This window comes from Poecile atricapillus, chromosome 19 (assembly GCF_030490865.1).
Source record: "Poecile atricapillus isolate bPoeAtr1 chromosome 19, bPoeAtr1.hap1, whole genome shotgun sequence".
Lineage (NCBI taxonomy): Eukaryota > Metazoa > Chordata > Aves > Passeriformes > Paridae > Poecile > Poecile atricapillus.
In genome coordinates, this window is record NC_081267.1 from 11010637 (window position 1) to 11037865 (window position 27229).

Genomic DNA, 27229 nt, shown 5'->3' on the forward strand with positions numbered 1-27229 from the left:
CACCCTGTGCCGGGAAGGCGGCCGGAGATCCAGCCAGGGCTCTGAGCTGGTGGTCCATGAGCAGCTTCAGGATGGGGAGAAGCCCTACAAGTGCTTGGAGTGTGGGAAGAGCTTCAGCCAGAGCAACAGCCTGATCTGCCACCAGATGATCCACACTGGGGAATGGGCCTACGAGTGTGGGGAATGTGGGAAGGGCTTCAGCTGGAGCTCTCAACTCATCATCCACCAGTGTAGCCACACTGGGGAGAGGCCCTACGAGTGTCCTGAGTGTGGGAAGAGGTTTCAGACCAGCTCCAATCTCCTCAGGCACCAGCGGATTCACACGGATGAGAGGCCCTTCCGCTGCCCTGACTGTGGGGAGGGCTTCAAGCTCAACTCCACACTTGTCACCCACCAGCGCATCCACACTGGGAAGAGGCCCTACGAGTGTCCCCAGTGTGGGAAGAGCTTCTCAGTCAAATCTAACTTGACCAGACACCAACGGAGGCACCAGTAAGGGAAGCCCTGCGGGTGCCCCAAGCGCAGGAAGAGCTTTCTCCACAGCTCCAGTTTCATCCGCACTTGGAGGACCAAGGTTAGGAGGAGACCTGGTGATCCATGTTCCCTGAGATCCATGCTGGGAAGACACCTGTCCCTTTTCCTGCCCATGGCAATGACATGACGTGAGATCAAAGAACATGAGAGTCTGACCATGTCCCTGTCATTATATTCAATCCCATCTCAGGTCATTGCCAAGGGCAGGAAAAGGACTCCCTCTGTCTCACCAGAGGAGAAGAGTGTCCTTTCCAGGCAGGAGGAAATACGTGGCCAGGAAGAGCCAGTCGGTGGCATTTTAGTTTTCCCTGTGAATAGACTGTCTTATCCCTTCTGTTATCCAAATTGTTTCTGTACCTGTTTGTTCCTTATCTCATTGCTGTTCTCAATAAATTGTTCTTATCCCAGCATGGGATCTTTGCCTTTTCTGCTTTCCATGGGAGGTGGGAGGGAAGCAAGCAGCAGCGCGGTTTCAGCAGGAGCAGGAAATTGGGGAATGCCATTCCTGAAGCCCAGCCCATGGAAACCGAGCATCCCAGCTGGTGCCAGGCCTGGTTGCCATGGGCAGCAGCCTTGGGAGCGGGTCCCTGGCTGGGGGCTGTGGGAACCTCTTTCCTCTGGTGCCCAGGGACAGGAGTGGAGGGAGTGGCTGGAGCTGAGGCGGGCAGGTTTAGGCTGCATGTGAGGAAAAGGTTTTTCCCGCGAGGCTGCTGGGGCACTGAACAGGCTCCCCAGGGAAGGCTCCCAGCTCCAGAGCTGGCTGAGCTCCAGCAGCGTTTGGCCAGCGCTGCCAGGCCCAGGCTGGGATTGTTGGGGTGTCCTGTGCAGGGCCAGCAGTTGGAGTGGAGGATCCCCATGGGTCCCTCCCAACTCAGCCAATTCTGTGGCTCTGTGATCCCATGAGCCTGGGGATGGGACTGCAAATGGTTGCCATGGCAATGGACTCTGGCTCCAGGCCTGAGACAGGCACAGACAGGGGTTCCACAGAGACCTCCCAGGGGTTTCTGGGGATGCTGAAGAGCCGTGTGGTCAGACACAGTCACAGCAATTCCACGGTGACATCCCAGAGGACCTTGGGCTGCAAAGGCACCGCTCTGTCACAGGCACCGAGGGACCCCATGGTGACATCCCAGGAGTCCCCAGGCTGCCAAAGAGCCGGGATGTCACAGACACTCCCAGGGCTTCCTGTCATGGGCAGAGTGGGAGCTTCAGGCTAAAGCTTTATTTCTTTATTGGAGAAACTCCTGCTGAGTCATGAGGTGGAGAAATGACACCAAACAGCCACCATGGATCCTCAAACTCCTCCAAGTCACCTAGACTTTTAAATTCTTTGTAAGAGAGGAGACTGGGAGCAGCTGGATTCAATCCCAGCCCGAGTTTGTCAGAGGTTTATGTGTAAATATTGGACATGTAGAATTGAACCGTAATGCAATTTGTCCCACATGATTAACAATGGAATATCAGATATATTTATATAAATACAACTGTGACTGATTCTGAACATGGTTTATTTACACCACAGAGTAAATAAAGAAAAAGAGTTACTTACTCCACAGTATAGGAGCTATAACAATTATTAGACTATAGTGCTCTAGGAAGCAATTTTGAAGTAAACAGGGCCTTGCTGGAGTGGTTTGAGCCCATTCCAGGCACAGCCTCCTGCTCCAGCAGGAACTGCCTTTCCTGTGCCATGGCCAGGGCAGATCCTGCTGCAGGAAAAGCCCCAGGCCAGCCCCAACCCAGGGAAGGGCTTGGGCACAAGTGCAGAGTGCCGTGCTGGGAGCTGTGCCAGGGACAGCCTGAGGCACCAAAGGCACCTTGGCAGCAGCAGCTGCTTCCAGGGCACGGCCAGAAGGCTCCCTTGGCACCCCGGCCTGGTGGCCAGCACTGCAGAGCTGCTGCTTCAGGGCTCATTTCTGGCTGGGCTCTGAAAAGCCACTGCTGCTCCAGGAGCCTGACTGGGAAGCAATCGGCCCCAGCACCCTGGGGACAAGATAATAATGAAACAGCTCTTCATGGCAGCAGAGACAAGGCAGGGGCAGAGAAAAGGGGAGAGCCAGGCCCAGGGGACATGGCTGCAGTGGTGATGGCTGTGAGGTCAGTGCCACTGCAGCAGCCTGGCTGGCCCTCAGCAGACATTCTGGCCTGGAGGGTTGTGAGGGCACCCAGCACATCAGAGAACCCACACAACAGCAATTCCATCCTTGGGGAGGGGAAGGGGTTTTCACTGTGTCAGGTTGCACAGAGCTTCTGCTAATGGAGCATTTCTGAGATGGGGCACCCATTTCTCTGTAGTAGCAGTTACAGTTTTGTGCCAGTCTAATTGTACAATATTTTCTACTAACCAATCCAAATCCAGTCTTTTTCACTTTATAGATATTGATCCTTGTTTATTCATTGCAAGATTTGGAGGAAAATAACTTTGACCAGTGTTTCCGTTTTTATAGACCATGGAGAGGACCCAAAAATCTCCCAGGATGGGATTTGGAGGCCTCATCACATAAGCAGCAGGTAGAGGCTGAGGGCCCTGGGCTGTGCAGCTGCAAGGCCCTGCCAGAGGCAACTTGTGCAGCCCTTTGGCCATGGCTGCTGGCCCTGGGCCTGAGGCCAGCAGGGGACAAGTGACCCTGGCAGCCCTGGGGCCTCATTGCCTCCTTGTCCCTGCTCAGCAGCCTGGCAGGGGCCGCCCCATGGTGCTGTCCTTGGCATTGCACATCCCCACATGCCAGTGCCCCGGGAAGAGTCCTGAGCAATGAGGGAGGGACAGCATCTGCCTTGCCAGGGACTGGGGCTCAGCCCTTGGCCCTTGGCATTCCTGAAACACATCCAGCTTTGCTCAGCACCACAGACACCTTTCCCTTGCTTGTCCCCAGCTGCCATCAGGGCCTCCAGTCTTCTGCTCTACCTGGAACCTGGGGACGCTTTCTCACTCGTGTCTCTCATTTCAACTACAAGAAACTTCAGTGTTTCCATCTGACTTTGAGTTCTTGAGAAGTTTCTGGAGCACACTCTGAGGGACTGAGTGTGATGCCAAGTGCCCCAAAGGCCCGAGAGGGTGATGAAAGTGCTGGTGCTGTGTCTGTGCTGCTGAGCTGGGCCGGGCTCCTGGCCCAGAGGCAGCTCCTGGCAAGGGCAGCGCTGCAGAGAGACAGCTCTGGCCAGGAGCAGCTCCTGAGCACAGCCCAGCAGGGCTGGGGCCCTGCCAGGGCAGCTCAGGGACACCAGCAGGCCCAGACAGTGCTCCCAGGGGCTCAGCACTGGCAGGGGCTGTGGGATGTCCCAGAGGGGGCTGTGTCACAGCAGCACCTCTGTGGCTGTGTCCTGGAGCCCCAGAGCAGCTGGGATGTCAGAAAGGGGCTGTGTGACAGCTCCGAGTGGGTTGTGTGAGGTCACAGATGGGGCTGTGACATCACAGAGTTTGTTGTGTGACGTCACTGAGCAGCTATGGCAACATAGAGGGGAATGTGTGACATCACAGAGCAGTCTGTGACATCAGAGTGTGGCTGTATGACATCAGAGTGTGGTCTGGGTGATATCACTCAGTGGGTTGTGATGTCACACAGAGGACTGTGACACCAGAGTTTACTTGTACATCACAGAGAGGGTTGTGACATCAGAGAGCAGACTGTGGCACCATATGGTTGTGATATGAAATCCTAGAGTGGGCAGTGACATCATAGAAGAGCCATGTGACATTTCAGGACAGGTTGTATGACATCACAGTGCTGACTGTGAGATCATAGAGTGAACTATGACATCAAATATTGCTGTGTGATATCACAGAACGCTATGTGACATCACGAGGTGGTTTTCTGGCATATAGGAAGATATGTGACATCACAGAAAGGTGGTGTGACATCCTGGGGCAGGTTGTGTGACACCACTGAGTGGGCTGTGACATCCCAGGTGGCTCTGTGACATCTTGAGGTCACTGCAGAGGTCACTCTGCCCCGACCTCCCTCACAGTTCCTCCCAGAGAAGTCCAACGCTGCCCTTGCAGCAGCCTGTCTGCACAGAAACACTTCCAGGGCTCTCTGCATTTCCCTTCCCTCACTCTTGCCTTACTCACACACCTCCCAACAACCCACTTGGTGCTTTCAGCTGCAAGGAGTTCAAAGCTTGTCTGTCCTTCAGCAGCTGCTCTAATTCTGCCTTCAGCCAACTCTGCATTTGTGTTTATTGTAGAACTCCCTGTGTGTCTGAAACATTCCTTGCGTGGTCCTGCCTTGGGGAAGGGGAACCTCCTTGGTGGCACCTTGGGCTTGGCACACACTTGAGGAGGGTGTCTGTTTTCCATGGAGAAACTCAGCAGTTTAAGGCTGCTAAAATAAAAGAAGGAAAACCCCTCTTTGCCTGAGTGCAGCCAGTTCTGTGAGCAAAGCAGGTCCCAGGGGAGTGAGGAGAGACAGGATGGGGCTGGGGAATGTGGAGCAAGGTTGTCCCCACTGGGTCAGACCTCAAAGCACAGCTTCTCTGCCCTGGCCAGACCTCCTTAGGAGAGACCCTGGATCAATATCCATCACTGAATGCTGTAATCACCTCTGCTCTAAAGAGAACAGGAATAAAAGACACCCTTTAAAATAGGAACACATATTTCCTAGAAGCTCTTTGAACTATTTCTCCATAACTATTGTAGGAAACTTTCCTAAGAACTGCACCAGACCAGAGGGAAATCAAGGCACAGCCATGGTTTCTCAGAACTTGCTTGATCCTGATGAGCCCCGTGGTGCATTTGGAGCTGAGCCCTTGAACCTCAGGGCCTGAGAGGAGATTGCACAAACCTTTCCAGGAGTCCAAGTCAGAGGAAAAACCCAAAGTGTCTCCAAGCATTAATGGGTGCCACTGAGGTCCATCCCCAGCACAGGCTCCTCATGGACTCCTTGGAGGAGAGAACTGGAGGCCAGGATTGCACAAAAACCTCTCAGAGACTCAGTGTGAAAATGAAAATCCAAAGTAGCTGAAAAACTCCTGAGTATCTCAAAGTATTGATGAGCCCCACTGAGTGTCAATGCAAAGCTCCCAAGGGACTCGTTAAAGCAGATAATTGGGGCCATGACTGCACAAACTTCTCAGAGACTCAGTGTGGGAAGGAAAAAGGAAAGTACCTTAAGAACCTGAAGTACCTTGAAGCATTAATGAGCTCCACTGAGTGTTGTTACTGACAAAGCCTCTCAAGGGACTAATTACAGCAGATAATTGGAGGCCAGGATTGCACAAAGCTCTCAGAGACTCCAAGGCAAAAGCCAAAGTCCTTTGAAAAAGCTGCAGTTGCTGGGAGCATGAAGGAGCCCCCCAGGGCCATTCCTGAGCAAGGCTCCCCAGGGACTCCTTCCAGCTGATCCCTGAGGCCACTGGCATGTGGGCTAGGGGGGATGCTGAGGGCAGGCCAAGGGGGTGACAGTGGCCAGCCTTGCTGGGGCTGTGCCAGGAGGCCCCAGGGCCTCAGGACAAGGTGTCTCCTCACAGCCCTTGCTGGCACAGCATTGGCTGCTGTGGCCCAGGGCACCAAGACTTGGCTTCTCTTTGTCCCCAGCTGTCATCAGTGCCTCCAGTTCTCTGCTCTGCCTGGGGCCTGGGGACACTTTCTCAGTGATGTCCCTCAGTGGGACCCATTAAAAGGAAAAGAAACTTTGGAGTTGGATTCTGACTTGGAGTTCTTGAGAGCTTTCTTCCCCTCCCTCTCAGGGACTGATGTTCAGGGCCTCAGCACAAAGCCCCAAGAGGCTCATTAAAGTCCTGCTGCTGTGTCTGTGCTGCTGAGCTGGGCCGGGCTCCTGGCACAGAGGCAGCTGCTGGAAACCAAGAAGAGCTTCAAAAGCACATTTCTCTTGCTGAGCAGCTCTTCTGCCAGCCCAGCAGGGCTGGGGCACTGCCTGCAGCCACCCTGGGCACAGCCCAGAGGCACAGAGAGTTTCAATCAGTCAGGGCTGGGAAGGTGCTGAGAAGTGCCTGGGGCAGAATCACTGCCAGCCCTTGACACAGGAAGCCTCTGGCTGCAGGACAATGCAGCTGCAGCTCCTGGAGGCATCTCCTAAAGCTGGAACATGCCAGTGCCTACAGACTCTGTGAGTACAGCTCTGACTATTTCTGGTGGAGGGGAGGTGAATGCTCATGAAGCTCTGACATGCTGAGTGTTTCTGATCAGTCACGGAATATTTCCAAGACAAGGATTTTGATAAAAATGAGGACATTTCCTAAGACTTTGTATTCAGTTTCCTGCTATTGGAGATTGGTGGGGAGAAGGGATTAATATTAAAGGTATTGTGAATTTTATCAATGCCTGAGGTATCTGAACTGTTATTTTCAGTGATCAGTAGGTTTACAGGAGATTCCTAATGTGTTTTCAGCCACTCTGCCCATGGACTGCACCATGTAAATTATACAGGGAGCACAGCAAGTCAGGGGCTGCATAAAAGGGAAGTTTGTGCTTTTTTGATCTAGTGCTTTGGGTTTCCTGGATGGGAAATTGCACATAGATATTCATCTCTCATTTCATTTCTCTATTCAACCTCTAATGATAGGTTAAGATAAATAAAAGAAAATCTCTCAGATCTTAATAAAGCAGGCAGTGACAGAAATCAGCACAGGGCTTCTTACAGGCTGCATCAGTGTTGCTTTTCCAGCCTCCTCAGGTTTGCTCTGCCATTGTCATCACAGCCTGCAGAGCCAGAGCTGCCCCTGGGCAGTGCCCTGAGCTGGGAGGGCTCTGCAGGGCAGAGCTGAGCCCCCAGGGCTGGGCTGGGGCAGCACTGGCAGGGACCAGCCCTGGGCACAGGGCAGCAGCTGCTGGCAGGGACAGCTCCAGGCAGCAGAGCCCTGGGCAGGCAGTGGGGGGAAAGTGCCACCAAGCTGTGCTAGGATATTTAAAATCCTCTCCCAACTGAACTATTCCATGATTACTTTTTTACAGATCCCCATGCCAAGACACAGCAAATGTCTCAATGCAAATGCCTGAGGGTGATTGTCCTGCACTGGTGCTGCCTGGCAGGGGCTGGGCAGGGCTGGGCAAGGAAAGGCTTTTCCTCAGGGCCTGGCTCTTTCTCCTTGCCTTGCCCAGGTGCTCCTGGCATTGCTGACAGCTCTCTGGGAATGGCAGCTCCAGCTGCAGGGACAGGCCCAGCCCTTGGGCTCCTCCTGTGCAGGCTGGGCACAGCAATGGGATGTCCCAGCTCCCTCTGCCCCAGGAGCTCTGGGCAGGGCAGGCTGGGAGGCTGGGAATGACCCAACTCTCCTCCAGCAGTGCCATGGACAGGACCCTTGGTGTGTCCTCGGGATGCCACCCAAGCTGTGAGCTGTCTCCAGGGGACACTGGGGACAGGAGTGTCCTTGGCCAGGAGTGGGGCTGAGACTCTGAGAAATGCTGAACCAGTTTGCTCTGCTGTGGGTCCCTCTGCACTCAGCTGTGCCAGGCTGATTTTCAGGGGAACACAGTGCCTGCCTTCAGTCTCAAAAGGGCAGCTGGGGACAGATGGAGTGACAGAGCTGCTCCCCTAACCCTCCACTGAGTTACAGACAATGCTCCTGCACTGCACAGTTCTCTCTGATCTCTCTGGGCACAGCAGGAAACCCTCTCAAACTGCCTTTGGCCATCACCATTCTTGACCCCTGGGACAGGAGATGCTGCCAGGCTCCTCTGCCTCAGGAACAGTTTGGGATGATGCAGTCCAAACCCAGGACCAGCCCCTAACCCCGTTTCCATGACTCCACTGCTGCAGAGCAGAGCTGACTCCTCAATGTCCATGGGCAGAGCCCCTTCTCATCACGGCAACGGGGCCAGATCCCAGCAGAGCTCCAGGCACGGGACTGAAGGAAGGGCTCTGAGAAAAGGAAAATTGGGTGGCACAGAGCAGCAGGAGGAGGGCTGGGAGAAGGGACTTGGTCATTATTCAGCAAAGTCTCTCCTGACTTGTCACTGTCTCCTCCTTCAACAGAACTCCATGGCCAGAGTGAAGAAATGTCCAACAGCAGCTCCATCAGCCACTTCCTCCTGCTGGCATTGGCAGACACGCGGCAGCTGCAGCTCCTGCACTTCTGCCTCTTCCTGGGCATCTCCCTGGCTGCCCTCCTGGGCAACGGCCTCATCATCAGCGCCGTAGCCTGCAGCCACCACCTGCACAGCCCCATGTTCTTCTTCCTGCTCAACCTGGCCCTCACTGACCTGGGCTCCATCTGCACCACTGTGCCCAAAGCCATGCACAATTCTCTCTGGGACACCAGAGACATCTCCTATGTCGGATGTGCTGCACAGCTCTTTTTTTTGTTTTTCTGCATTATAACAGAGTATTTCCTCCTGACCATCATGTGCTACGACCGCTACGTGTCCATCTGCAAACCCCTGCACTACGAGACCCTCCTGGGCAGCAGAGCTTGTGCCCACATGGCAGCAGCTGCCTGGGCCAGTGGCTTTCTCTATTCACTGCTGCACACAGCCAGTACATTTTCCCTGCCCCTGTGCCATGGCAATGCCCTGGGCCAGTTCTTCTGTGAAATCCCACAGATCCTCAAGCTCTCCTGCTCAAATTCCAACACTAGAGAACTTGGGCTCATTGCAGTCACTGTCTGTTTGCTACTTGGCTGTTTTGTGTTCATTGTTTTCTCCTATGTGCAGATCTTCAGGGCTGTGCTGAGGATCCCCTCTGAGCAGGGACGGCACAAAGCCTTTTCCACCTGCCTCCCTCACCTGGCTGTGGTCTCCCTGTTTATCAGCACTGCCATATTTGCTCACCTGAAGCCCCCCTCCATCTCCTCCACATCCTTGGATCTGGCCCTATCAGTTCTGTACTCAGTGGTGCCTCCAGTTTTGAACCCCCTCATCTACAGCCTGAGGAACCAGGAGCTCAAGGCTGCAGTGTGGAGACTGATCACTGGATGGTTTCAGAAACATTAAACTCCTGGCACATTTCTGCAAATAACTTGTAATAAAAGTCATCTTTGATACTTCTTGTTGTTTTAATTTTGGAGGTTCTTTTTCTTTGTTTTACTTTTTAATATTGTGCACAATAAAATGTTCTTTTTTGTGCCATTTCTCATTTTATTTTTCTCTTCACCTCCCCTGTGGCCAGACTGTGTCAATGAAGGGCTGCACTCTTGATGGCTGTAAATGAACTAAAGGATCTCCCAGCAAAGTTTTCTCCAGAGATCCCCCTTTTGTTCCCTTCTCTGCAGCTGCAGCAGCAGTGTCTGTGTGCAGAGCTGGGGCAGATCAGTGCTGGCACAGCAGCTGTGCCCAGGAGCAGCAGCACTTGGTGTTGCCAGTGCTGCTCCCGTGCCACTGCCCCGCTGCCCTCCTGGCCCTGGTGTTGCTGCAGGGCCTGAGTGCTCTCGGGGCCGGGCACAGCCCTGGGGGTGGCAGTGCCGGGGCTGCAGCAGGGACAGGCCATGGGCACTGCTGGGGCAGCGCTGACGCCTCAGGCCAGGGCCTGGGGGCTCCAGGCTCCTTGCCCAGGCTCTCTCAAGAACACTCCCAGGCCAAAGCTCAGCACAGAAAACCCCCGTGAGCAGCCCCAGGGTGGCCGTGGGCAGGCTGGGGGCAAACAGCATGGCTGGGGCTCTGCAAGGTCCCTGGGGGAGACGGGAAGGAGCAGCAGAGCAGGGGCTGATCCATCCCCACTGCGCTGGACACCCCAGGGCAGCGTCCCAGAGCGTCCTCATGGAGCTGCCAACAACATCCCCCCTGTGCAGCCCTGGCCTCTCCCCCAGCTCAGAGAGGTGCCGCATCCTTGCAGGCACATGTCATGAATAAAATCTCTCAAGAAATCCACCCAGGATAAAATACTGTGTTTAGTTAGGTACAGTTAATGTTCTTATCCCATTTGTAAACCTTGTACCCCTTGTTTACTCTGATGGTTATTAGTAATGTTAATTACTTACCAGTTTCTGAAGTGTTTTAAAGGTTCTTATGAGACATTCCTGTACCCTTTCCCCTTACTTCCCTGCAACCTTGTAACAGAGCTGCTCCCATGGGGGCTAAATCAAACTAACAAAAGCAACCCATTAGAAAGGTATGCCACAGAAGGAGGCAACTCCCATGGATGCTGTGCCACACTATAACAAAGAAACTCCCAGGAAGCTGTGAAACCAAGTAATATGCAAACTAAGGCATGCAGGACACCAAAACAAGGAACTAACAGAGGAATAAAAGGACAAGGAAACATATTCAAGCAAGCTATGATGCAAGATCATCTCCCTGCATCACCTAAACCTGCTTAGAAACCATCTTCCTGCATCACCATGACCTAAAGAGGACTGGAAAGGACTGACACTCCTAGACAGTGAGCCAGAACAACAGGCCTCCTGGCTACTCTCATGAGGATGGAAGCCCCAGCTCTGCAGTGTGTGCTGCAAAGCTGAATTGTGTCTCCTCTTTGGAGCTGACAGTGTGGGAACGGCTGTGATGCAAGCAATTCCTTGGGCCCCCCCACCCCAAGACCTGAATCCTAATAAAGGTATCAAACAGGAGTCTGTCTCCTGGCCAATTTCTTTCAATTACCGTGTACCACACGGGCTGCAGCCAAGGGGGCCATGGCTTAGGCTCGGCAAGGTGTGAGCAGCCGTGGTCCAGCCCAGCCTCAACCGGGGTCCCGCAGCCTCCCGTCCCCACCCGGTCACTGCCGGGGCTGACCCGACCCCACCAGGCCGAGCCTGTGCGATTCAGCCCTTCTGGGACACGGGGCCAGAAAGACTTCAGCCCTGAAGCAGCAGGCTTTGAGTTCAAGCCTTGGAAAGCACTTGCCAAAGGCTTGATGGCAATTCATACGTTCATCAAGTCACCCCACTGAAAGTTATGTTTCTAGAATCTTCCCGTAACTCTCCCCCAATTGGTTGCAATTCGTCGCAGTATTTTGCATCTTTCTAACCCCAGTCTGTGTCTGGACCCATGGCCTCAGACTGCGCCCTCACACCTCCCCTAGATATTGTTGTGTCTGCCCCTAGTCCTGGTCTTTGCACTTTGTTCCTGTGCTGCGCAGGCTTTATGGGCCTCATCCCTACTTGATTTTCCTATTCCAGTTGGTTTTGGGAACTCCAGCGAACCCACTCCTTTAATTTCCTCCTCGGTTGCCCAGGTGTCAGGGGACCCTGAAGTTTTAAGGATTGTTGCGGCCACTGTCAGCACGACTGCAAGGGCCGCAGTGCAGCGGGGCCCGGCCCGACCGGCAGCCGAGTACCTCCTCAAAGGTGGAAGCAAGAGAGAGATTTCCTGGGCTTGCCTGTCTACAAAATGTCAATCTCACAGAGGTGGATCCAGCTTTTTAAATGCTTTAATAGGTAGTCAGTTCCCACAGCTAGCCAGTTCTTGGATTTTGCTTGGCACAGAGGCAGCTCTCGCTTAGCAGCTCCTCTCAGTAAAATCATTTCCGTAGGGGGCTTCTTCCCTGCTCACCAAATAGAAATTCATGCAAAAGCAGCACAAACTGTTCTTCCTGTCCTCCTATCTTTGCCAGAGAGTGCCTTTCAAAGGGATAATAATTGGGAGCGAGGGGGTTTACATTTTCCATTGCAAAGGAGCCTCCTGCCTCCCTTAGCAGGCCCCTGTCTTTCAAAGGAAGACACACACGGTCTCCTTTTGCACCTTCACTTGGCCCCAGCCACTCCTGATCATTTGAAGGAGCGGCTCAGAAGAAGGGGCTGCAATCCCCCAAGGCCTGGGCTGCTCCAGGCCGCTCCTGGTGCCTTGGGCTGTTGAAGGGGTGCCGGGGTGGCCTTTGTGACACAGGCACGGGGTGCCAGGGTGGCCTTTGTGACACAGGCATGGGGTGCCAGGGTGGCCTTTGTGACACAGGCACGGGGTGCCAGGGTGGCCTTTGTGACACAGGCACGGGGTGCCGGGGTGCCCTTTGTGACACAGTCATGGGGTGCCGGGGTGGCCTTTGTGACACAGGCACGAGGTGCCAGGGTGGCCTTTGTGACACAGGCACGGGGTGCCAGGGTGGCCTTTGTGACACAGGCACGGGGTGCCAAGGTGCCCTTTGTGACACAGGCACGGGGTGCCGGGGTGCCCTTTGTGACACAGGCACGGGGCGCTGGGGTGCCCTTTGTGACACAGGCACGGGGTGCTGGGGTGGCCTTTGTGACACAGGCACGGGGTGCTGGGGTGGCCTTTGTGACACAGGCACGGGGTGCTGGGGTGGCCTTTGTGACACAGGCATGGGGTGCTGGGGTGGCCTTTGTGACACAGGCACGGGGTGCTGGGGTGGCCTTTGTGACACAGGCACGGTGTGTCAGGGCCCGTGGTGACGCGGGACCTTGCGGTGCCCAAAGTCCATTGTGACATGGCAGAGCCCCACCCCGGCTGGGGGGTATATAAAGGGCTTGTGGGGCCTGGGTCAGTCCCAGGACAGTGGCTGTGTCCAGGTACCTGTGTGTGCCAGAGGACTGCAGGCATAGAGGAGGAGAAGGCGAAGCCCAAGTCCCAGCCCTCCAGGCCCTGGCCCGGCTCACAGAGAGCCCAGGCCTTGAGGGAGCAGCAGGAGGAGGCTGAGAGGGCAAGCAGAGGGAGGAGAGGAGCCGTGGAGTCCTGCGCTGAGGAAGAGCCAGAGCTCTGCCGAGGAGAAATGAACAAGTTCCAGCAAGGGACTCCAGGGGAAGCCTGCACTGAGCCACAGCTGTCCCCAGGAGAAGCCCATAGCTGCCAGGAGCTCTCTGAGTGGGATGAAGGCCTTGAGCAAGAGCTGGTCCAAGTATGGGGGAGCTACTGGCATTTCCAGGACTGGGATGAGGGCAGGGAGCAAGAGCCCTCCCCAGTTGTCTCTGAGTGGGACCAGTGCAGGGAGCAGGAGCCGTGGCAGGCGGACAGCGATCACTGTCAGGAATTCTCAGATTGGGAAGAATCTCCTGAGCAGCGGCTGTCCCCAGGAGAAGGCACGAGCCGCCAGGCACTCTCTGACTGGGATACCGGCCACAAAAAAGAGCTGTCCCAGGAAGTGGCCAGGAGCGATGAAAAAACCTCAGCCAGGCAGGAGTGTATTGGCCAGGAGGTGACTGGAGGCAAAGCAAAGAGAAAATTCTCCAGGTCCAGCTGGGATGATGACAGTGATGGAGAGCTGGCTCAGGACAGCAGGGAATACTGCGACATCCTGTGCAGCCAGCTCAAGCCCTGGCAGCGGGAGGACGATGACTGGGATGAGGTGAGTGTCCTGGAGCTGCACGAGGAAGGAGAAGAGGCCAGGCAGCAGAGACTGGCAGATTTAGCCCAAGAGGGAATCCTGCTGCCTGTCCCTCAAGAAGCTTGGGTGGAGTGCCAGGAGCCCGAGCTGTGCCCACAAGAGCAATTCTGTGCCGGTCCTGGCCCTCTGGCAGCCCAAGCCACGGTTTAAGATGTCTCTTCTCCTGGGCAGCCACTTCCCCACAGGAAAGGCTGCTCGCTCTTGAGGCGGGCGCTGCAGGGGCTGTGGGCACTGCGGGTGCTGCAGGCACTGCGGGTGCTGCAGGCGCTGCAGGGGCTGCGGGTGCTGCAGGCGCTGCAGGGGCTGCGGGGGCTGTTCCGCTGCCCCTGCCTGGCGGCACAGCCGCAGGATCAGCGCCCGCTGCCAGCAGTGCAGGGCTGCAGATGGCGGCTGCCCCACGGCCTGCCCGGCGCCCCAAGGGAGCCGCACGGGCTGCCCCGGCCTGCACTGACCCTGCAGGCCGAGCCGGCCCCGGCCGCTTTGTGGCAGCTCCAGGGCGGCTCCCCGAGGGCACACGGCAGCCCAAAGCTGCACCCAAAGGGGGACCCTCACTGTCGGGGCTCAGCGCCGCATCCCGGCCCATCGTCCGGCCGGGAAGGCACCTGGAAAGTCATCGGCTCCCAGCAGCAGCCTGGCACCGCCAGTGGCACCCCTGCACCGGGTCCCCGAGGGCCACAGCCACACGGCTCTTGGCCCTTTGCAGGGACACTGGCTCCAGCTCCTCCCTGCTGGACTCCAAGGCCATTTCCTCTCCTCCTCAAAGGACTCCATGCTGATCCTGTGGCACTTTGGCCATGAGGAATGGACACAGACAGGAGGTGTTGCTCCCAGGACACGACGGCAGCCTGCTGGACTGCAACACACACAATTCTAACAAAAGAAAAGAAAGTTGTGTTTAGGAAGTAGTAGTAGGAAAGAAAAAAACCCCAACCCACCCCCCCTCCCCCAAACCTGCATAAGACCCTCCAGAAACCAAAAAAAGATAAAGAATAAGAATAGGAATATTAGGAAGAAGAGGTAGAAGCTGAAGTAGATGAAGACGTAGTAGTATTTAAAACATGGAAAATTAAGAATAAGAATAAAATGTTGGAGTCTGGAATACAGAGTGTGTGCCCTTGTTTCTGATACTTAGTTATAAGATCCAGTTATAAGTTCCCCCAGGCAGGGCAGGTCCCTGGGTGCTGCCCCTGGCCCAGATAGTTTTCAGATGGGAAAAACTATCAGAAGTAAGGTTTTAGAAGACAGAATGTCTTCCCTGCTGACAGCACCGTAAGGAATAGCTGCAGGGCAGAGTTTTAAAAGCAGAGGTTGTCTTGACCTCTCTACAGCCTTGCATGGTGTTCAGCATGATAGATCAGGGGAAAAAATATTATAGGAGGTCAGACACATCACATTGCAACAGAGATGCAACAGCACCCCTGATTTTTCCATGGTTCTGGATGACAAGAACTAGGATACTGCATTTAATATGACTACAAGAAGGGTTTGGAAAGAGAGAGTTCAGAAAAGAGCAACAAAATAATTAAGGGACTAGAGGGATTTACCTATGAGGAAGATTAAAATAACTAATAAATATGTCTAGTTTGGCTAAGTGATAACTAAGGAGAGGCATTCCAACCATCTACAAATATTTGACTGACACACACACTAGGGAAGGAAAGGAATTACTTAGCAGGAAACAAGCAGGTATATCAGGGAGTAATGGAATGAAATTAAGAAAGAGAAAACTGCAGAATTTAAGGCAAATTCTCCTGACAATGGGTTCTAATAGTCTGTAGAAAACATACCAGCATATGTGCAACAGGGAACAGTCTTGCATTGATAAGGAGGGGGACTTAAGTGACTTGATGGGCCTTTCCAATCTCAAATATTTATGATTCTATAATTAAGCATTATTAAATTTAATGACGTGCCATTTTTTTTTCAGCAAGTTCTGACTGTTGCCTCAGGTCATAAGTGTGCAATTATTTCCTAACTAAAGGTCTTACTTTTTTACTCATGAATCCTTATGGAATTAACTAGACTGGTCTGCTATTTATTTTTTTTTCTTAACTTAAATTGAATTTCTATTAATGCATTTTCTCTTATTTCCAACCAGCAGCTATCTCCCTCAGCTAACAACTCACAATTCCCTCTTTATGCAAGGCAAGCCTGCACACTTACAGCTTTGTGGCTCAGTGCTTGAATCTGCTCAGCCTCAGGTTGAATGCCTGCTGTGTTCAAGGGAGCTGCTGTTCCCAAGCCCAGATGAGCACAGGGGCTCTTCTTCCTCTGAGGATGAACTGTGTGCAACAAAGGGGAAAAAAAAAAAAAGTTACATGATTTTTTCAGCTAAGAGCTGTTTACAGAGCTTTGAAAGCAGATCACGGCCACATGAAAAGCTTCATGTCACCGCTCACCCCTGTGTCACAGCACCACTCAGCAAATGAAAACAGGTGTTTATGTGCTATTGCCCAAGCTCCTGGCCAGGATCACAGCTGGTGGGTAGCAAGTTCCCTCTATTTCTCTTTGGCAAACTCCTTGGTTTTGATGCACATGCTTGCTTGTGCCAAGATATATTCCAAAATATCCCCCCAAATGGGTACAAACCTAGGGAGTGATCAGGAGGTTGTGGTCTCATGTGAACAGTCATTTTGGGGATCCAAATGGTTTGTTCTGCTCTGTCTCAGACAGTGTCTGCTGCCTGAGTGTGCTGCAGCTTTTGCTGGTATTTTACCATTGCCTGTGTTACAAGCACAGTTCCTCAAGAAGATTCATACAGCCTAATTCTTTGTGAATTATTACCTAAATATATCTTTTGTCCAGGAAAGAGTGAAAGGCAATCTGTGATGCCTGCTGCTTTTGTGATACTTTCTTTTGGTTTCCCCCAGTAGTGCAGCTGCAGACTGGGCACACTGTATCATCAATATCTGACACTCACACTCCCTTCACTCTTGACTACTTGCTTAAAATTCCTCTCTTATTATGTGTGCTGGACTCCAGCCTCAGCCAGGGCACTAAATGGCAGCAGTTTCACATCAGGATGTGGTGACAGCAGTGCCTGCAAACACTCTGGTGTAGCACTGGCAGCGTGGGCTCCCTCCTGAAGGATGAGATGGATCTTCCCCAGCCCCGACAGACAGAGTCCCCTCTTTGCTACCTGCCCCTGATCCTGAGCCCAGAGATGCTGTCTGCCAGCACGTGTGAGAGCTGGTTCTCTGAGGAGATCAGAGGATGTGAGAGCCTGGCAATTTCATCCCAGAGAAGTAAATCCTCGGTGAAAGAGGCTGGGTGCTGGCATTACAATATTCTCAATGCTAATTATCAGAAATCTAGTTTCTAAATCTTTTCACTTTTAAGATAACACTGCAGCAATCAGGCTGAAGTTGGATAATTAAACAAAGCACTGTCTCCTCTCCCCTCCTCCCCCCATCACTCTGCAGCCCTGTCTGTCATTTCCCAGCACGGAATGGCTGAGATGTGGGAGGCTGATAGGAAAGCTCAGAATGTAAAATGCTGAGTGCATTTTACAGGAGGTGTGGCTTCAGCACAGCTTTCTCACTAGGAAAGAGCCACAAGGAGCCCTGGCTGCTCCTGTGGATGGTTTATCACTGAGCTGAGTCCAGTCAAAAGTCGGTGAAAAAGATGTAGGCAAAGAAAGAGAAGAAGAAATGAGAACATTTTCCCCTTTTCCCAAAGCAAGAACAGGCAAAATCTCGCTCTCCTTTTGAAACCCACAGGTTGTGAATCAGTTTTGGCAGCTGTGATGTCGTGGTTTCAAGCTAGTAATAAAAACTTATTTATTTTTTGCTAGAGATATGGATTAAAATAAGAGCAAAACAGGCTTAAAACTTAAAGGAATAAAGACAGTTTATTAACAAACTACTAGAATAAAAATACCAAAATAAACTTTCAGAGAACCCTTTTACTTTTCACTACTTGATCATTTCTTTGTACACATAACAACATAGAGACAAAAAAAAAGTTTTACAATCTTGGTGGTCAAAAACAGTTTCAATTTTAGAGTCTTTTCATCAGTCCCCGTAGAGAAACAGAAGTCTCTTTCTGCTAATCCATGGAGTTTCTAGAGTCCACTCCTCCCATCTCACACCACTCCGAGGTGTGCAATGGGTCAAATTGAATCTAGGGATGCTATTTTTAAGGATAAGTGATTCAAAGCAGAAATCTTTTTCAGTTGTCCCTGTGAGCCCTCCTGGAAAACAGCCATCTCCCTGGCTCCTTTAAGGCTTTAAAATCTTCACTTCACTCGCAAGTTCCAGCAACTCACAGGATCATAATCATTTTTCTTTTCTTTAAAGTCCACACTTTGAATACTCTATTCCTCCCATACTCTAGCCGTGAATTAAAGGAGTCTTTAAACTACTGTCCATCTCCATAGCTGCAACAGAAAGACTTTTCAGCAACAAGCATCTTCTTTTTCTCTCTTTCTTATTTAAACTTAACTCTTTTCTTCACTGTTTCTGGTAGGTTTATGATGCCTTACATGTTAATTGTCTCTCTTTCTCTGTTTGTTCTAAGAAAAAGGAGTAATCTGTTGTTTATCTAGGTAATAAAGGAGTTAAAAGAAGAAAGCTACAAAAGTTCATAGTGTCCGGTTTCAGTCTAGCAACAGACTTTGAAAACTAAACAAAACTGCTAAACTGCTTTTCTCTCCTCCCCCCCCCCTCCCTGCGGCCTTGTCCCGGGCCTGGGAGGGGGGGGGGAAAAGCCAAGACGGAGCTTGTTACCTCTCCAGAGCCAGAAACAAAAAAAGAACGAGACAGCTCTGAGTGTACTTCTTAAGGGAGTGTTTACAAGTTGAATTCACTTTTTAATGGTCAGATCTGCTGTCAATTCTTGAAATGACTGATAATTGGTCAAGAAGAAAAACTCCCATCAGTCACCAGTAGCTTCAACTTCCTCTTTTTTTTTCACTCGGTTTTAAAGGTGAAGTTAACCCATGATATGTGATAAATGTCCTGAAGCATCCAAATACTTGGGGTATAAGGAAAGGATTACTCCTTGTCAGAAGTTGTCTATCTTTTGAATATTCTGCCCAAAGCAGCAAAATATTGAGTAACAACTTGGTACTGACAGCTCTTCATTAAGATACAGCAACCTCAGCCATTGCCTTAGTCCACAGTCTTCTCTCTGTCTCCACGGCTTAATAAAACAACTTTAAATGTTGCAGTTTTGGTCTTAAACCAAGAAGAGGAATTGTTCTTTCACACTGTCGTGGTTTTAAAGCAGTAACTAAAAAATTACTAGAAAACTTACTTATTTCTTGCTGTGAGATATGGATTAGAACAAGAGCAAAACAGGCTTAAAACTTAAAAGGAAATAAAGAATGTTTATGAACAAAACTACAAGAATAAGAACACTAGAATAAACTTCCAGAAAACCCTTTTATCCCCCACTACTTGACCATTCCCTCATTCACATGACAACATAGAGACAAAAAACTTTGGAACTTTGGTGTTTAAAACAGTCTCAGTTCCTGCTAGAGTCTTTTCATCAGTCTTTGTAGAGAAACAGAAGGCTACTTCTGCTAATCTATGGAGTTTCTCACGAGAAAACTATTTCTGTTATAGTTTTCTATTTCTCTGATGCCAGCTGCCCGGAAATCTGTCATCAGTTCACTCCTCCCATTTCACATCACTCTGAGGTGTGTATGGGTCAATGAGTCCAGGGATGTCATTTTTAAGGATGAGTTATTCAAAGGCAGAAGTTCTCTTCATCTGTTTTTGTGAGCCTCCCCTGGAAACAGAAGTTTTCTCTTTGCCTCTCAAAAGGCCACAAATCTTCAACTATTACTTTTCTCCCTCTGTTTCATTATCTCACAGCATCACAACCACTTCACTTTTTGCTCAAAATCCACACTTTGAACACTCCATTCCTCCCAATATACTCTGTCAGGAATTAAAGGAGCTCTTTTTCAGAACACTATTGTCCATCTTCATAGCTTTAACAGAAAAATATTTCAGCTTAATTAAAGCATCTCCTTATTCTCTCTTCTTCATCTAAAACTTAACTCTTTTCCTCACTGGCTTTGATAGTTTTATGATGTCTTCTTCATGTAATCGCTCTCTTTCTCTTCCTCCTCTCTCTCTGGGAAAAAAGAGTAATCTGTAAATTTCAAACACAAATTCCAGAAACATCCCACCAAATCTCCACAAAATACCACAAAATTTCAGAAAAATCCCAGAAAATTCTTAAAATCTCCTCAAAATCCCTCAAGATTCCAGAAAAATAATCACACAAAATTCCCTACATCTTCCCTAAAAACTTCCAAACTCCAGAAACATCCCACCAAATCTCCACAAAATTCCACAGAATTTAAGAAAATACCTCAAAATTCTTTAAGTCTCCTCAAAATCACTCTAAATTCCCACAAAATCTCACAAAATATTTAAACTTTGGAAAACCACAAAAAACTCAAAAAAAACCCGCACGAAATTGAAAAAACAAAACCAAAAATCCCTAAATCTTCCCAAAACCCTAACAAATTCCAGAAACATCCCATTAAATATCCACAAATTTCCACAAAATCTAAGGAAAATCCCAGAAAATTCTTCAAGTCGCCTCAAAATCCCTCAAAATTTCAGAAAATTCCACAACATTCAAGAAAAACTCCACAACATTGCAGAAATCTTCTCAAAACCCCAACAAATTCCAGAAACATCTCAAAAAAATCGACGCAAATTTCCACAAAATCTAAGAAAAATACCACAAAATTCTTCAAGTCTCCTCAAAATCCCACAAAATCTAAGAAAAATCCCTCAAAATTGCAGAAATCTTCTCAAAACCCCAACAAATTCCAGTCACATCCCACCAAATCCCCACACGTTGCCACAAAACCTAAGAAAAATCCCACAAAATTCTTCAAGTCTCCTAAAAATCCTACAAAATACCAGAAAAAAATACCACAAAATTGCAGAAATCTTCTCAAAACCCTACCAAATTCCAGAAACATCTCCAAAAATCCCCTGAATATCCCACAAAAATTAAGAAAAATCCCATACAATTGCAGAAAACTCCTACAAAATTGAAGAAATATGCTCAAAACCCCAACAAATTCCAGAAATAGCCCACAAAATCCCCACAAATTTCCACAAAAATCTAAGAAAAATACCACAAAATTCTTCAAGTCTCCTCAAAATCCTGCAAAATACCACAACATTGCAAAAAAAATCCCACAAAATTCTAAACATCTCACCAAATCGCCACTAATTTCAACAAAATCTAAGAAAAATACCATTAAATTCTTCAAGTCTCCTCTAAATCACACAAAATTCCAGAAAAAAATAACACAAAATTGTAGAAATCTTCTCAAAACCCAGTCAAATTCTAGAAACATCCCGTCAAAAAATCCCCTGAATATCCCACAAAAATCAAAGAAAAATCCCACAAAAATCAAAGAAAAATCCCACACTATTGCAGAGATCTTCTCAAAACCCCAACAAATTCCAGTCACATCCCACCAAATACCCACAAATTTCCACAAAGTCTAAGGAAAATCTCTCATAATTTTTCAAGTCTACTCAAAATCCCACAAAATTCAAGAAAAATCCCACAAAATGGTAGAAATATTGTCAAAACCCCAGCAAATTCCAGAAATATCCCAGCAAATCTCCTGAATATCCCACAAAAATCAAGAAAAATTCCACAAAATTCAAGGAAAATCCCTCAAAACTGCAGAAATCTTCTGAAAACCCCAGAAAATTCCAGAAACATCCCACCAAATCTCCACAAAATACCACAAAATCTAAGAAAAATCCCTCAAAATATTGCAAGTCTTTACAAAATCCCTCAAAATTCAGAAAAAACTCCAACAAAATTGCAGAAAGCTTCTCAAAACCATACCAAATTCCAGTAACATCTCAAAAAAATCGACGCAAATTTCCACAAAATCTAAGAAAAATACCACAAAATTCTTCAAGTCTCCTCAAAATCCCACAAAATTGCAGAAAAATCCCACAAAATTGTAGAAATCTTCTCAAAACCCTACCAAATTCCAGTCACATCCCACCAAATCCCCACACGTTGCCACAAAACCTAAGAAAAATCCCACAAAATTCTTCAAGTCTCCTCAAAATCCTACAAAATACCAGAAAAAAATACCACAAAATTGCAGAAATCTTCTCAAAATCCCACCAAATTCCAGAAACATCTCCAAAAATCCCCTGAATATCCCACAAAAATTAAGAAAAATCCCATACAATTGCAGAAAACGCCTACAAAATTGAAGAAATATGCTCAAAACCCCAACAAATTCCAGAAATATCCCACAAAATCCCCACAAATTTCCACAAAAATCTAAGAAAAATACCACAAAATTCTTCAAGTCTCCTCAAAATCCCGCAAAATACCACAGAATTCCACAACAGGACAAAAAAATCTCACCAAATTCCAGAAACATCCCACCAAATCGCCACAAATTTCCACAAAATTTCAGAAAATCCCACACAATTCTTCAAGTCTCCTCAAAATCCCTTCAGATTCCAGAAAAAACTCCAACAAAATTGCAGAAAGCTTCTCAAAACCCCAACAAATTCCAGAAACATCCCACCAAATCTCCACAAAATTTCTACAAAATTTCAGACAAATCCCTCACAATTCTTCAGCTGTCCACAGGATCCCACAAAATTCAAGAAAAATCCCACAAAATTGCAGAAATCTTCTCCAAAGCCCTACAAATTCCAGAAACGTCCAAGAATATCTAAACAAATTTCCACAAAATCTAAGAAAATTCCAAAAATACTTCATGTCTCCTCAAATTCCCTCAGAATTTTACAAAACTCCCACAAAATCTCATCAATATCCTACAAAATTCAAGGAAAATCCCACAAAATTGCAGAAAAATATCACGCAATTCATTAAATGTCCTCAAAACCCCACTGAAGTCCAGTAACATCCCAGAAAATCACAACAAATTTCACCAAAATCTAAGAAAATACCTCAAAATTCTTCATGTCTCCTCAAAATCCCTCAAAATTCCACAAAACTCCCACAAAATCTCATCAATATCCTACAAAATTCAAGGAAAGTCCACAAAATTGCAGAAAAATCCCACACAATTCATTAAGTGTGCTGAAAACCTCAGCAAATTCCAGAAACATCCCACCAAATCTCCACAAAATTCCACAAAAGCAAAGAAAAATCCCTCAAAATTCTTCAAGTCTCCTCAAAATCCCACAAAATACCAGAGAATTCCACAACAGTACAAAAAAATCCCACAAAATTCCAGAAACATCCCACAAAATCGCCACAAATTTCCACAAAATTTCAGAAAAATCCCACAAACTTCTTCAAGTCTCCTCAAAATCCCTCAAGATTCCAGAAAAAAATCTCACAAAATTCCCTGAATCTTCCCAAAATGTTACCAAATTCCAGAAACATCCCACAAAATCTCCACAAAATTCCAAAGAAGCTAAGAAAAATCCCTCATAATTCTTCATGTCTCCTTAAAATCTGTCAAAATCCCACAAATCTCCCACAAAATCTCCTCAATATCCTACAGAATTCAAGAAAAATCCCACAAAATTGCAGAAAAATATCACACAATTCATTAAATGTTTTTAAAACCCCACTAAATTCCAGAAACATCCCACCACATCTCAAAAAAATTCCACAAAATCTAAGAAAAATCCCTCACAATTCTTCAAGTCACCTCAAAATCCCACAAAATACCAGGAAATTCCAGAAAAATCCCACAAAATTCTTCAAGTCTCCACAAAGTCCCACAAAATTTAAGAAAGATCCCACAAAATTCCCTAAATCTTCTCAAAAGCCCACCGAATTCCAGAAATATCCCACCAAAACTCAACAAAATTCCACAAAATCTAAGAAAAATCACTCACAGTTCTTCAACTCTCCACAAGATCCCACAAAATTCAAGAAATATCCCACATAATTGCAGAAATCTTCTCAAAAGCCCAACAAATTCCAGAAACATCACAGAATATCTAAACAAATTTCCACAAAATCGAAAATCCCTCTAAATTTTTCATGTCCCCTCAAAATCCTTCAAAATTCCACAAAACTCCCACAAAATCTCCCCAATATCCTACAAAATCCAAGAAAAATCCCAGAAAGTTGCAGAAAAATATCACACAATTCATTAAATGTTCTCAAAACCCCACTAAAGTCCAGAAACATCCCAAAAAATCTAAATAAAATTCCACAAAATCGACGAAAATACCTCAAAATCCTTCATGTCTCCTCAAAATCCCTCAAAATTCCACAAAACTCCCACAAAATCTCCCCAATATCCTACAAAATCCAAGAAAAATCCCAGAAAGTTGCAGAAAAATATCACACATTTCATTAAATGTTCTAAAAAATCCAGCAAATTCCAGAAATATCCCACCAAATCTCCACAAAATACCACAAAATCTAAGAAAAATCCCAAGAAATTTTTCAAATCTCCAAAAATCCCACAAAATTTAAGAAAAATCCTACAAAATTCAAGGAAAATCCCACAAAATTCTTCAAGTTTTCTCAAAATCCCTCAAGATTCCAGAAAAATCCCACTAAATTATTTAAACTTTTGTAAAATCCCATAAAACTCAAAAAAAATCCCACGAAATTGCAAAAAATTTTAAAAAATCCCTCAATCTTCTCAAAACCCCACCAAATTCCAGAAACGTCCCACCAAATTCCAGAAAAGTCCCACAAAATTATTTAATCTAAATTTGCCTTGGCAATTGTAGATCCCGACTGCTCTTGGCCCTCTTCTGCTTGCCACCTAAATTTTAGCAGTACTGCTGCAATTGCCTCTTTCAATCAGTGCTACCCACTGTGCTTTTGTCACAGGGAACTCAGGATTTTTGTTTCAGGCATCATGATAAGTAGAGATCAAAATGCTCCCAACTCCCTGAGCACTAAGTCTAGGGGAATTAAAGCCACACAGGTCACATTTGCAGTGCTCAAACACAGCCCTGTTGCTGCTGCTGCTGAAATAGAATCAAGTGACAGAGGCCATCACAGAAATTGCCTCTGCAGTGGCAAATAAAATGAAAAAATCCACCAGGGAAAAGAAATACCAGAACTTCCCAACTCGCTTCATTGTTTCTTCTGAGCAGCAGAAGAAAAAGGAACAGGGCACCTTTCAGGCAGTTCCACAAGCTCAGGGTTCTCATTTTATTGGGAATCTGAGATGCAATTGGCCTTGCTAAAAGGATAAAAGCAAAGGGAATGAATTGGGAATTATTAGGAAAAAAATGACCCTTCTTACACACAAAGTTCACCAAGTCATTCCCTGCATTTCTCCTTTTCACATTCTTTCTCTCATCCACTGAGAGCTCCAGCTTATCATGTTCTGGTGCTTATCATCAACTGATTGTGCTCTTGATTTCTACCACTGCAAGACATGTAGAATCATCTAAACTGAACACAGAAACAAACTCCCTCTGTCAGCCCATCTTCACATTCCAGATCACTTTCAAGATGTCCATGGGGCATTTGGAATGATGAGCTCTCCACTGCTGACTGCAGGCTCTGGAGATTCGTTCTCCACATTCAGCCAGGCTTGTATTCCCCAACAATTCCTGGTAACCCATCATGTTTTCTTTGGCTAGAAGAGGAACAATGAAAACCTTACCAATGGCACAACTCCCCAGTGCACAAGGAAAAGAAAGAACAAGTTGTCAAGTTCTTCAGATATTTGTCCTGCTTTGCTGCAAGAGTTGTGCTGCATTCACAGTGTGGGAAGCCAAGAGAAGCTGCAGCTGGGGGCACATCTTGTGACAGGAGCTGCACCTTGTTCTCCTGGACAGGTTGTTGGAAAGGACAGGACTGGGGAGGAGATTCTGGGAAAATTGAAACAACTTTTTTTAAGAAATGAAAATAAAATCCAAAGAAACAACCAATATGTTTTTTTCCATTTTTCTCTATTTATTTTTATGTTTCCCTTTTCCATCTTGCACTGTTTGTCCATCCCATTCATTCCAAATGGATCTCACCTCTAAGATCTGAGACTTGGCAAGTTTTAGACACTGTAAAATACCATGAGCTATACCCAGTTTGCCTTACCCTGTTTTACTTGGAAAGCAATGCTGGAGACACAAGTGCAGTGCTTGGCTCAGGTACAAATTCTGCATTCAGGGAATGTGCTCAGACAGTGTCTGACCCTCAGCAGGGACAAGGCACAGCAGCAGCCAAGGGCATTGCTGTGCCCCTGTGCAGGAGTCAAGACTCTGGCTCTTGGCTCAACAGGGCAAAGTTCCCGTGTTTGGCCAGGCTCAGGGGCTGCCCGGGGAGCGCGGGGCTCGGGGCGGGGCCGAGCGGGCAACGGACAAACGGACACGGGGACAAACGGTCCCGGTGCTTCAGTTGCAGCGGCAGCAGCGGCAGCAGCAGCAGCAGCAGCAGCAGCGGCAGCAGAGAAAGCAGCAAAAGCAGCGAATTTATCAATTCCTGTCTCTCTTCTCCCTCTCCCACTGTCCCGCACCCCATCCCGGTCTCCCTTTTCCTGTGTCTCATTCCCTTCCAGTTTCCCTCTCCCCGTGCCCACCCGGGCCATGCCCCCGGTCCGCCCCCGGCCCCGGCCGGGGCTGCCCCGGCCCCGTCCCCGTCCCCGAGCATCCCTCCATGGTCTCGCCTCCGCCCAGCTCTGGCTGTGCTGGCGCTGGCGCTGCTGGGCGGGCATCATTGCCTGGGGCTGGGGCAGCATCGCTGCCCTTTGGCTCCGCCTGGCCCGACCCCGGCCCCGGCCCCGGCCCCGGCCCCGGCCCCGGCTCCTCTTGGGGCCCGCGGAGGACACAGGCGGCGCGGCCGCTGCCGCCGCCTCCGCTGCGGCTTCCTCGGCCCGAGCTCCGCCGCTCAGCAGCGCGGCCGCCGGCCCCGAGCCGCCGCTGTCGCGTTCCAAAGAGCGAACGCCTGCGGATGCCCGGCCCGGGGAGGTCGGGGAGCGCTCGGGGGCCGTTCCTGGCCCCGGGCCGAGCACTGACGGCCGCGTCTCTTCCCCAGGGAAGGCGCAGGAGGCCCTGCAGCAGCGCTACCGAGTGGGTTCACTGCTGGGACGCGGCGGCTTTGGCAGAGTTTTCGCAGCCACTCGGCTCTCGGACGGACTCCCGGTGAGCGGTGGGGCCAGCGGCGGGCGGAGGAGTAGGAGCGGGCGGAGGGGGCGGAGGAGGAGGAGAAGGGGGCGGAGGAGTAGGATGGGGCTGGACACGGCAGGCACTGAGCTGAATCCGCTGTTCCCTTTGGCTTACAGGTGGCCATCAAAAAGGTGCCACGGAACCGCGTCCGGCACTGGGGCGAGCTGGTGAGTGAGCGGGGCCAGCGGCAGAAGCCGGGGCGTGCCAGGCGGGGATGAGCCGGGACCCGGCAGGGTGGGAGCTGCCAGGACACCTGGAGGGAGAGCGGGCATGGGGCCAGCGGAGGGCACAGAGCATCCCGGGCTGGCTGAGGGCTTCCCGAGCCCTGGCACGGCCTCAGCCCCACTGACGGCACCGTGCTCCTCCCGCAGCCCGACGGCACCAGCGCACCACTGGAGATAGTGCTGCTGGACAAGGTGTCCACAGGCTTCCCCGGTGTGGTGCAGCTGCTGG

The 27229-nt window shown here is 49.2% G+C and overlaps 1 pseudogene; it reads right to left on the reverse strand.

Annotated features, from left to right (window-relative positions):
* Window positions 1-27229, reverse strand: part of LOC131586381 (uncharacterized) — a 655697-nt pseudogene that overhangs the window by 524886 nt on the left and 103582 nt on the right.